Source organism: Pristis pectinata, chromosome 2, assembly GCF_009764475.1.
Source record: "Pristis pectinata isolate sPriPec2 chromosome 2, sPriPec2.1.pri, whole genome shotgun sequence".
Lineage (NCBI taxonomy): Eukaryota > Metazoa > Chordata > Chondrichthyes > Rhinopristiformes > Pristidae > Pristis > Pristis pectinata.
Window position 1 is genome coordinate 47888129 of NC_067406.1, and position 12257 is coordinate 47900385.

Genomic DNA, 12257 nt, shown 5'->3' on the forward strand with positions numbered 1-12257 from the left:
ACGTTGGAAATTTAGAAGCATGAGATGTGATCTTATAGAAACATATAAGACACTGAGAAGACTTGACAGTGCAGATGCTGACAGGATAATTTTCTTCAAAGGGGAATCTAGGACTAGTTTTAGAATAAAAAGTCACAAATTTCTAAGGGACATGAGGAGGAATTTCTTCTCTCTGAGGTATACAACGAGATTTGAAAGGGGCATAAGCATTAGGATCATTCATTTGTGCTAAAATCCCAGTGGAAGCCCACCCTAAGTTAATTCAAGAAAATGAGTATAATTCATAGCTACTATTCTATTTTAAAGAAGATAAGCTTGCCAACAGTGCAAGCAATCAAGCTGTGTTTTTATATTTAAGTCAGTTTGCACCTTGCATAAAGTTTTGATTGCCAGGAAACGATTGGAACATTGAAGTACCAGAGGCAATATAGAGAAGAGTAATAAATGAGCAAGCTGAGTTGGAAAGATATGATTTTTCAGCCTGGAAGGCAGAAGCAAACTTATTTAGGTAAACTAGGCTCTTAAAGGAATGGAAAAAAGTCAAAATAATGCTTATCCTGTAAACACTGGAAATATTTACCTCACTAGGCGGTTTCTGTGTAGACATTAAAACAACATTAATGTTTCAAGCTGAATATTATAAATCAAACCTGATATAGAATACAGATGTTAGATTTTAAGAAAGGTCTGTGACAATATGAAAGGTGGTGGTTGACAATATACAACAAAAGGGATAATGGTGGATGGCCAAAGAGGGTGGAAAAGGTTCATGTAAAGAAACAAAAATATGATCATTAAAAATAAAATCTGCAAATGCTGGAAATCTGAAATAAAACCAGAAAATACAAGAAACACTCAGCAGGTCAGGCAGCATCTGTGGAAAGAGAAACAGAGTTAATATTTCAGGGTGGAGACTCTTGGTCAGAACTGCTCTTACAAAGGGTCTCCAACCTGAAACATTAACTCCATGTCTTTTTCCAGAGATGCTGCCTGACCTGTTGAGTATTTCTGATGTTTTCTGGTTTTATCAAAGAAACAAAAAATCCACTGGAGGTACAAATGGGAATAGCAGGGTTATTACCAAGAGAAAAAAGTGGGAGTAGTCATGACCATAATTTGTTGAACTCACTACTGAGTCCAGAAGAATATGTTATGCCTACTGAAAGGTGAGATGCTCTAGTCTCTCTGATGTAGTGAATACTGTACTGTAGGCAGTACTCAATTGAAAGAAGTAAATTTCATCCTTCAATATATGCACTGAGTAATTTTTTCATCAGAGTAAAAATTCCAAACATTTGCTGCCCTCTGAAAGACAACAGAAATTTTATTTTGATCCTAAATAGCCTACCCTTTACTCTGTGGTGAAAATAATAAAGATTCACAGATTCACAGATGCTCAAAATGCTGAGATAAAAACAAAAAAATATTGAAACTGCTCAACAGGTCAGGTAGAATATGTGGAAAAAGAAACAGAATTAACTTTTCAGGTCAAAGACAATTCCATTTTTCTATCTACAGATATTTCCTGACCTGCTGAATATTTCCAATATACTCTTTATCCAGTGTTTATGGATTCCCTAGTCAGAGGAAATAGCCACTCATCATCTACTCTTTCAATCTCTGTCAGAATTATATATTTCTGAGAGAAGATCTCTCATTTTATGAACTTCAGTCAATATAAGATAATGTTATACAATATCTGTTATATTAATACACATCCTCCTGATCAATCTAGTGAATTTACAACTTATTCCTCCAAGGCGAATTGTAAACTTCCTTAGGTATGGAGCCCAAAACTAGAATACGATTGTAGGGAGATTATGTTTCTATTACATACAGCATTGGTGAGAGCACATCTGGAGTACTGTATTCGTATTGGTTTCCTTAGTTAAGGAAGTACAATAATATGTTGAAAGCAGTTCAGAGAAAGTTTACTAAACTAATACCTGGAATGGCATGTTGTCTTATGACAGACAGACTAAGCTTGTATCTGCTGGAGATTAGAAGATTAAATGTATAACATGAGGGTATGCCATTTATAGCTGCATCATATTTCTCTTTTATTAACTCTGCATTTGTAAATACTCTGAATGAAATGTTCACATGCATTGTCACTCCCCATTTGTCATTTTCACACATTGTAGTCTCTATTCAAATTTTCATATTGATAATATGCTCAACATATAAATAGTCCTGTTTGCTCCTTCTGTCTTGATCCATATAAGGAATAAAAAAGAGTTGTCTTAATAATTGTATTGCTTTTCTAATGCTGCTGAATGCAGAAGAACACTCCATATTGCTAATCCATGCACATCCTCTTAATGAGATTACTTAAATAGGTTCACCAGATTTAGTTTTAGTAGTTCAAAAGGTTGGCTTATTGCCTTTTTATTTATTTAATGCAAATCTTGCAACCCTGTTTTCAAACTGCATCATTGTTTTTGTTTCCAAGCATTTATGTGATGGTCTCATTAATGAAAGTGCCTACATATGCTTTTAATAGTGTTTGCCTAAAAGAGACAATTGGATTTTGGAACGTTTTGCTCACTGCAGTGTTGTTCACATTTAGAGACTTCTACAAGAACAGTCTCAAGACTTAATAACTCCTTTAAACATTAAAGAGCTTCGGGGTTATATTCCCGTCAGGTTGGGTGTGCATCACATTAAATATTGACTAGATAAAACACAGATACTACTCTTGTATTGATCTAGGCATTAAAGGATCATCAGAGTTTTGAATTTATAACTTTGCAGTGATAAATTAGCATTAAAAAGGGTCATGCTGTTCATCCACTAACCACTGCAATAAAAGTCAGGCGCTACAAGGGATGGATAAGGTTGAAGTAAGCTTCATTACTCTTTGCAGGTTTTCATTTTATAACTTACTATAAATATTTCATTACCACTCTCCTGTTTATCCTTACTTTGTATAGTAATGTCAACTAAAATGATCTATAAGGTAAATTCAAAAATTTTACCGCACCGAAAGAGGCCATTCAGCTAATTGTGACTGTGCTACCTGGTTCCTCAAATATGATATCATTCTGGGCCCTCTTCAAGCCTTTGATATCCTTCTTAGCATGTTAATACCCAGAATAAACAACCCAATGCCTCAGAAGAGATACAAAAAGATTTACTATATTTCCATTCTGTTTGTACTCCATTGATAAAGCCAAGGATTCCTTATAATTTTTAACAGATTCATCAACTTGCTACCTTTGAAGACTAGTGATAGAGGACCCCAAGTCTCCGTGTTCATATCTTCCTTTTAAATGGAGAACTGATAGGCAGATAGTCTCTGCTTTATCTGCCCTTAATACCCTGAGCAAAATATGCCAGGTGAGTTTTCTTCGTTAGACATGAGTGCCTACTTAATTATTTCTACCTTTGCCATGTCATCCACTTCTTTCTTCAAAGTACTCCAACAATTCCTTCTACCTCTGCCTCACCTGGTTCCGAATCTGTCCCATTCTTCTTTAGACTATCCTGCATTTTGAAAGCTTTTTTAGAGTTCTTTTTTATGTTATCTGGTATTTTTTCTCCCAAATAATCCTTTTACTCTTTTTTCCCTCACTTTTCTTATGTAACCTTTGTGCTGGCATCGTTTGTAATATAAACATGTTACAGGCCTCAACTAAAGTTCAGACTCCTTTTTTGTTTCACTTTAATGTATTTATCCAGGGAACTCCGGTTTTGAATGCCTTTCATTTGGGTCCTCTGCCTGAACTATTCCTCCACCCTCTATATCTGAATTAGCTCCTTGCAGAAAGCCTCCTATTGCTCTTTTTCTATTTAACCTGATACACTTTGATTTCAGCCCACCTCTGTCAGATCTCTTAGCAACTCATTAACATTGGCTCTCATACTAGTAAGTATCATCACTTTTGCTTTTTTTTGTTTTTCTCCAAGTTCTCTAAACCAATTGATATTGTAGTCAACTCATCCTGAATATCTTCCCAATAAAGCATGTTCTACTCATGGAGACACAAGAGAGATTGCAGATGTTGGAAATCTGGAGCAACACACAAAATGTTGGAGGAACTCAATGGGTCAGACAACATCTATGGAGGGAAATGGACAATTGACGTTTCGGTTCGCGACCCTTCATCAGGACTCCTGGGATGTTCTACTCATCCCAGCTCAGATTAACATCTCTTGCAATAAGCTCTACCCATTCAGGAGTGGACAGCAGTATCAACTGAGAATGAGGTGCTCATTTACTCTGCTTGAGGATAAAATCTTCTGAATACAGGCTGCCATGGTAATTCCAAGAGCCTGCCAAGAACACATCAGTGGAAGTAGATGAACATACAACACATACCAATTTATGAGCCATGATATGATTTGAAAACCTTAGAAGATCCTTGAAGCACAACAATTAGTCAAGTACTCTTTTCTGACATCATGACTACCAGATTTCCTAGACTCAGCTTCTTAAGGAAAAATAAGCCATTTGCAGCAAAATATGGGAACAAGAATTGGCTATAAGTGTGTACTACCATTCAGTTAAGTTGTGACTAATCTGCACATTGACGCTTTCTGTTTTGGTTCCATAATGTAAAATAATTTTGACTTACTAAAAATTAACAGACTCAGTTTTATAAGTTTTGGTTAACTGAGCCTTAACTGCTCTATGGGGAAGACTGTTATTTCCACCATTTGTTTGTGTAAAGCAATACTTTCTGACGTCATATCTAAATGGTTGAGCCAATAATTTTAAAGATATGTCCCCATCTCTCGACTTTTGCTGTCAGCCCTGTCAAATACTTAATTCATCTTGAAATCCTTAGTTATATTGCCTTTTAAACTTCTACATGAGGGAAATGTTTGTCAAAGTACTTTTCTTTGTAACTGTGGTTGGAAGAGCTGGCAAAAGGACAGACTGTGATATCGGGAATCTCTCTGCAGTTCCAATTCCTCAAAATGTGACGGTTTAGAGGATCCCCATTGGACAATCCACTTGGAGCAAAAGAGAAGACCAATAACAAGCAGCATTAAGGTTTATGAAAGATTAACTAAGTAAAAGTCTAAAGACAAACAAGGGAGCCTGGAAGGACCTAATACCACTTGCAATGAAGATTTATAGGCCCTTAAATGCTCTCATTCCTGCAGGCTTCCTTTCCTTCAGCTTTTCATGGATGCACCAGGTCTAACCTTCAGCAAACAAGTGGAAAGAGAAAAACATTAGCTCTCATTTTCGCTTTCTTTCAGTCTTTTGCATCTGCTCAAAAAGCTGCCCACAGTTTCATAACAATTACAAATTGACACCTGTGCTCCCCACCCACCCACTCATTCACCACTGATGCTCCTGGTACAAGCTCATTGCAGGTAAGAGAAAAAATTGCTGCCTATCCTAACCCCTACTACTTACTTCTGGGTGGGAAGAAGGTACTGGTGAAACGAAACCCAGCCCAGTGAACACAGCTCAGACTTTGCTGGTTCTAAATGTAACCCTTTAGTTTTTTTTTAATTTTAAAAATAGACCTTTCATAATGAAAAATATTTACAAAGGAAGAAACAATGCAAAAAACTTCTATATTCATGGTTGTTACATTCATGATCATTAGCATAAACTTTTAAAGAAAAAAAACACAAACAAACAGCACCATTGCCACTCACATGGCCCCCTGAGCTGATACCCCTTTCATTGTTCGAGGGGCTTCCCCACCCAACACCACCCCCCATGTGAGGTAGCGGAAGGAGCCTAGACTGTAGTCCTTCCCTACAGAACCTTAGCATTGACTGCACTGAGCTTCAGTGTATCCCTCAGCATGTACCCCTTCAGCCTGGACTGTGCATTCCCTTACAAACATCTCGCTGTGCTGGAAGACCAACAAGTTTCGGGCAGACCAAAGAGCGTCTTTCACCGAATTGATGACCTTCCAGCGGTACTTGATGTCTATCTCGATATATGTCCCAGGGAACAGCCCACAGATCAGGGAGTCTTCCGTTACACAGCTGCTGGGGGTGAACTGGGACATGGACCCTTGCATCCTTCTCCACACCCTCTATGCAAATCCACAGTCTGCAAAGAGATGAATGACTGTCTCCCCGCCACCGCAGATGTCCTGAGGGCAGCGTGCATTGGGGGTGATACGTCATCTGTAGAGGAAGGCTATGACTGGGAGGGCACCTCTCACCACCAGCCAAGTGAGGTCTTGGTGCTTGTTAGTGAGATCTGCAACGAGGTGTTCTGCCAGATGGTTTGGACAGCCTGCTCAGGGAACCACCCCACTGTATCCATAGTGTCCCTGTCCCACAGTATCTGCAGGACGTTCCATGCTGACCACTGTCTGATGGACGTGGTCAAAGGTGTTTACTTGGAAGAACTCTTCCACAAACAACAGGTAGTGCGGCAATGTCCAGCTGACTGGGGCATTGTGCGGTAGAGGGGTCAGGCCTATCTTCAGCAACACCAGGGACAGGTAGAACCTTCAGCAAGTAGTGACATTTGGTGCCCATGTACTTTGGGTCCATACACCAACTGATACAACCACAGACGAAGGTGATTATCAGGATGAGGGCAACATTGGGTACACTTTTGCCCCCATTCTCAGGGGACTCGTGCAAAGTGACTCATCAGACTCGCTCCACCTTGGACCCCCAGATAAACTGGAAGACATCCTGGGTGATGTCCAAGGCAGACAAGTGATGAACAGACCACACCTGTACCAAGCACAGCAGCCTGGGAGCATATTGCACCTGATGACCAAGTTCTTCTCAGTTATTGACAGATAACGCCGTTTCAACAGACCCAATTTTTGTTTAACCTTCCCAATCTGCCCCAGCCAATTCTTGTTTACATGCCTCAGCCCCTCCAAACCAGATCCCCAGCACCTTCAGGTAGTCAAGCCTGACGGTGAAGGGGACATTGGATCGGTCAGGCCAGTTACTGAAGAGCATGGCCTTGCTCTTCTTGTGGTTGACCCTGGCCCCTGACGCCAACTCAGACTGGTCATAGATGCTGATCAATCTGCAAGCTGACCATGGATCCGAGCAGAAGATGGCAACATCATCCATGTACAAAGAGGTTTTGACTTAGGTGCCTCCACTGCCTGGCAGTGTCACCCCTCTTTTGCTCTCGTTCTTCCTGATGGACTTGGCAAAGGGTTCTATGCAGCACACAAACAAGATAGGGGAGAGTGGGCAATCCTGCCTGACTCCGAACTTGATGGGGAAACTACAGTATCTGTCTCCCACTCATTGATTTGGACTGCACTACGGATATCTGTGTGGAGCAGTTGGATCAAATTTCTGATTCCCTCCCCAAAACCCATTTTGGAGAGAGCGTCCATCATATATGTGCGTGATATCCTGTTGAAGGACTTTTCCTGGTCCAAGTTGACTTGGCAGGAGTCCACCCCTTTGTCCTGCAATATAGGCAATGGTATTCCTGAGTAGCACAAGGCTGTCAAAGATTTACCTGCCAGGTACAGCACAGATTTTTTCTGGGTGGATCACCTGTCCCAGAGCAGCCTTGACCCAGTTGGCGATGGCCTTGGACAGGATGTTATAGTCCACATTCGACGTTGAAATGGGTCTTCAATTCCTGATGTCCTCTCTCTCCCCCTTCTGCTTGTTGATGAGGGTAATGATGCCCTTCCTCATGAAGACTGATATTTTGCCAGCCAGAAGCATAGTGTTATACTCTTCCAGCAGGTCCGAGCCCATCCAGTCCCACAGAGCCGAGTATAACTCTGCTGGTAAGCTGTCTCTTGCAGACTAGTTGTCAGCTCTACCTTGCTGAGGTTCCACAGTATTTACACTGCTGCAGGATCCGCATCCCCATTAAATTCATTGGGATTCAGAGGGATGTAGTTCGGAGATATTTCTTTTTAAAAATATTATTTTGATTTAATTTAAAACACTTAATTCTGTGTGTATATGTGAGTGTATTTAGGCGTAATTAGGTAATATTGTCATTTAAAATATAAAACATAAATTAGATCAAACAGTTCAAAGTGATTGGAGAGAATACAACTGTAAAAAAAAGTCATTTGGTTTAGTTTATGATTTAAGACTTTATACCATGAAAATCCTTAAGACCCTTGATATAAAGGCTCTTTTAACATACTTTACACTCATTGCTGGAGCAGCAGGTACTCTAGCCCATCAGCTTCCATTCGGTAAATAAAGTCATTGCAAATTGCATGATTCTGACCCTTTGTCAGGAAACCAGTCCAAGAGCATGTCTAGCCAATCTTTAGGATTTCAGAACAATGTTGTTGTTTCAATATTAGACCATAATGCAATACAAATAAAAAGCATTATAAATTATAGCATCAGATTTCTACAGGAAAACTATAGCCTTGACTGGTTTGCCATATGGACTTTTAGCTCTTTAACCTAAGTTTTTGTTTTGGACATAGTGGGATCATCCTTGTTTTATGACAGGAAAGTATCTCCATGCTGGCTCTGATTTCAAGGTCCACATGTTAGATGCACTGATCAATGCAGTACTGAGCCATATACACTTTGAGAGGTTATTGTTCAATTCCAGTCTTGCATTCAATTTGGCTGATCCCAGCCAGAGTGTCAGCAACAATGCTACGGAAAACTTCAGTGTGCCTTTTGCTGGAGGCTTTTCACTTATTTTCCATTACTTATTTTGTGCAATAATTTCTTCATGTTTACTCATTCTGTATTTATAGAGATGTCAGAAATTAAGGTTATCAATGAAAGTTCATTGAAAGTCACAGTGACGTACATCACAGAGCTGTGAACCAGTAGTATCGAGGGACTTATGCCTCAGAAGACGCAAACATTAATGGTGAAGTGGGATCACAAATTAACACAGCTTTTGCGTTTCTTGGGATAAACTGATTACCTGATGTTGGTGGGCAAGGGACAATGACGGGGATTTCTAGGTTGGCATTTCTCATGCACCATTGTGGTAGGACCAGGTTTGCCTTTATTGAGTGTGGAAATAATATTTGGAGTGAAGGAGCCAAATGAAGATATCATTAGGATGCTCTGTGGAAATAAAGATAGCCTGTGAGTAACATTTAAAGAACTATCTCTCCAACAACCTTTTGGCTCAACTTTTCATAATTCTCATAATAAATAATTTATTAAAATATCTCAAAAATCCAAACATTTATCTGTGATCGTTAGGCTTTTTTTAATACATGTACATCTTCATCTACTTGGTGCTTGAGCGAAAAGTATCACAGTATTATTTATGTTAATATTGTATTTCTGCCTGAGTTGCCACATTTTGCAGCTACTCCACAGTGTCCTTCAAAATTATCCACAGCCAACATTTTTAGGTGCCTGTTTATTCACATAAAATGGAAGGCACCACATGATGCACTTCAGTGGCTAGTGAAAGCAGAAAATTTATTTGAGGCATTCCTGAATAATTCCATTATTTATTTAGATTCCACGTGTGATGGGGAATGTGAGGTTCACTTATGGAAGTAATTGGAGATGATGAACTGGTGAAAGTACAGAAACCCCAAAATAACTCAAGCCATTTTACCAGTGGCCAAAGTGTGAAGAACTTGATCTGTTACAGCTAGATTGCTGCAGTTATGTTTTGTTCTAATGAACTCTCTTCATCTCTTTCCATCAGATGCTGCTCAATCTGCTGAGTATTCCCAATCTGAGTATTTCAGATTTTCAGCATTTGCAGATTTTTTTTTGCTTTTAAATTGCTACAACTATCTTTTTGTTCTGAAATGACAATGAAACATTGTTTCTTTTAGTGTGATTTGTCCTGTGGATTGTGTTGTTGTGCAATAGGAGTGGTATTTTCTTTTAACAGATTGTTCTTAAGTATTGCCAGTGACTGAGTGTAATTCCTCTCATATAATTTCCACATTATGCTTTGGTAGACAGATCCCTAACATTTCAATGTGCACAGCCTCAGTGAAAGTCACCATTCCTTGAAAATGTGTTATAGAGTCTAAAGGTCATATATAATTGGACATGTAGTTGGAAATAATATTAGTCTGATGATTTTTCAATGTTTAAATTCTATTAAGTTTCCTAAAGCATCACATTACTATAATCTGAACTGCAGAAACAGGCCTTCAAGTCCATTCCATGTTGATTGGGACATGAGGTGTTCATTTCCTTTAACAGACCCCATTTCTAAGCTGCCATCTAATTCATTCTTACAAGGATTTACAGGCACTGCTGCATATGTTTATGAACTCATTTTACTTTGTGCATTACTAACTGAGGGAAATTGGTTACATGGATAAGAAACAAACAAAACTTCTTTCATCAAAATGGTACAAAGCAACCTACTGATATAATAGCAGTTGTACTGTGATATATACAAATAAAACATTACCACTTATTTCACCTTCCAGTTGCATTCTACTTAACCATGAAGCTGAGTAATTCCCCAAAACTGGTGCGGACATTGTGAAATGTGGTTAAGCCAAAGCGGATGTGATTGAACAAAAGTTTCCATTGCCCTACTGAAACTCCACAGCAAACTACATGGTGGTGTAGCGGTTAGCGTAACACTATTATAGCGCCAGTGACCCGGGTTCAATTCCGGCCACTGTCTGTAAGGAGTTTGTACGTTCTCCCCGTGTCCGCGTGGGTTTCCTCTGGGTGCTCCGGTTTCCTCCCACATTCCAAAGACGTACGGGTTAGGAGCTGTGGGCATGCTATGTTGGCGCTGGAAGTGTGGCGACACTTGCGGGCTGCCCCCAGAGCACTCTATGCAAAAGATGTATTTCACTGTGTGTTTTGATGAACATGTGACTATTAAAAAAATCTAAAAATCTAAATATCTAAAAATATCTAAAAAATGGCACATATATGCACAGGACCAGCCTGGAAGGATCTGGCAGCTCCTAATCTCATTATTGTGACCATGTTGTCAGTGGAGCTTTTCTTTTCTTTTTTTTCTTTTTCTCTTTTTTAAGAAATGTGCACCATTCCCGGAGGCACTGCAATACTGGGTTGATGCGCGGAGTGGATGGAGCAAGCCCCTATTCCATCTCCCTGTTCCAAAAATCAATTTAATATATGGTCCCTAGATAAGGGATGTATCAGATATTAAACTGATAAGAACAGATACTACACTTGATCTTAGCCAAAAGGCCAAGAAGCAATGTGTGGAGCTTTTGTGACTCTGCTCTTAGTGGAAGTTGTGGCCGCAGAGGGCAGACTTCAGCGAGGATGTTCTTATTGATGGATGTTCTTAATTGATTCTCATACCTTGTTCCATCAACAATCTGGGAAAATATGGTCTTCTGCTGTGGTTGTATTTCCTACTCATCTTTCTCCTTCTACTAATAGATGGTGGATCCTCTGCTCATTCCCCCAGTTCTGCTATTTTTCCAGGCGAACTGCATCAACTGCTAAACTCTTGTCTGGAAGCAACTGAAAACCTAGAAGTCTTTCAGCACTTGCCACACCTGTGAAATATTGTAATTCTTAAAAAAACTATACGAACATGCAAACATATGTATTAGGAACAGAAGTAGATCACTCAGCACCTTATGCATGCACTGCCAAATTAAAAGATCATGGCTGATCTGTTTGTAATCTCAATTCCACATTCCACATTCCTGTTCATGCACACTAACATTTCACTCCCTGTGTTGAAAATATTTGAAGACTCTGCTTCCACAGCCCTTTGAGGAAGAGACACATGACCCTTTGAGAGAAAAGTAAATCTATTCTCCATAGGTAATGGCTGATCCTTTATTATAAACTCTACCTCGACCATTATAAACTCTAACCTCTTGTTCCAGATTCTCCAACAAGAGGAAACATCCTCTCCATATTCATCCTGTCAGAACATGTTAGGATCTTATTTTTTCAGTCCTCTCTCACTCTTGTAAACTCCAGCAGATACAAGCTCAACCCGTCCAACCTTTCCTTGTAAGACAACTCACCCATATCACTCTAAACCTTTCCTATCCATGAACCTGTCCAACTGCCTTTTAAATGTTGTAATTGTACCCGTCTCTACCACTTGTCTCTGGCAAGTCATTCCACATGACTTTGTTTACAGCCGATCTCCAATGTCAAACCAATTTTACCCTTTCAGAGACATCTCCTCTCCTCCACCCTCCCTGCTGCTTAATGAGCTTCTTTTCTCTCCTTCCCAGAACTGACAAAGGATTTTCGACCTGAAAACTTAACTCCATTTCTCTTCTCATACTAATCCCTTCTGCTAGCGCAATGTCCATATCCCTCCATTCTCTGCACACTCATGCACCTATCCCAGAGCCTTTTAAGTGCCTCGATCGTATTTGCCTCCACAACCACCCCTGGCAGCACATTCC

General features: G+C 39.7%; 1 non-coding gene across 1 annotated transcript; it reads right to left on the reverse strand.

Moving 5' to 3' along the window:
• Positions 1–10885: 10885 nt before the first annotated feature.
• LOC127567575 (U2 spliceosomal RNA) lies at positions 10886–11076 on the reverse strand. Its single transcript, XR_007955914.1, has one exon. It is a non-coding gene; the product is annotated as a U2 spliceosomal RNA (small nuclear RNA).
• Between the last annotated feature and the right edge of the window lie 1181 nt (positions 11077–12257).